Source organism: Otolemur garnettii, unplaced genomic scaffold (assembly GCF_000181295.1).
Source record: "Otolemur garnettii isolate 467f Iridium unplaced genomic scaffold, OtoGar3 scaffold00011, whole genome shotgun sequence".
Classification (NCBI taxonomy): Eukaryota; Metazoa; Chordata; class Mammalia; order Primates; family Galagidae; genus Otolemur; species Otolemur garnettii.
This window is the reverse complement of record NW_003852406.1, coordinates 3273544-3273813: the sequence shown is the minus strand read 5'-3', so window position 1 is coordinate 3273813 and position 270 is coordinate 3273544.

Genomic DNA, 270 nt, shown 5'->3' with positions numbered 1-270 from the left:
AACAACAACAACAAAGAACAAAATACCCCAGGCTTTGCATAGTGGCAACATAGGAAGCATTTAATAAATGGTAGCTATTAAATTTGGTGGGCTTGGCGCCTGTGGCTCAAGTAGCTAAGGCGCCAGCCACATACACCTAAGGTGGCGGGTTCGAATCCCCAGCCCGGGCCCACTAAACAACAATGATGGCTGCAACCAAAAAATGGCCAGGCGTTGTGGCAGGCACCTGTAGTCCCAGCTACTTGGGAGGCTGAGGCAGGAGACTCGCTT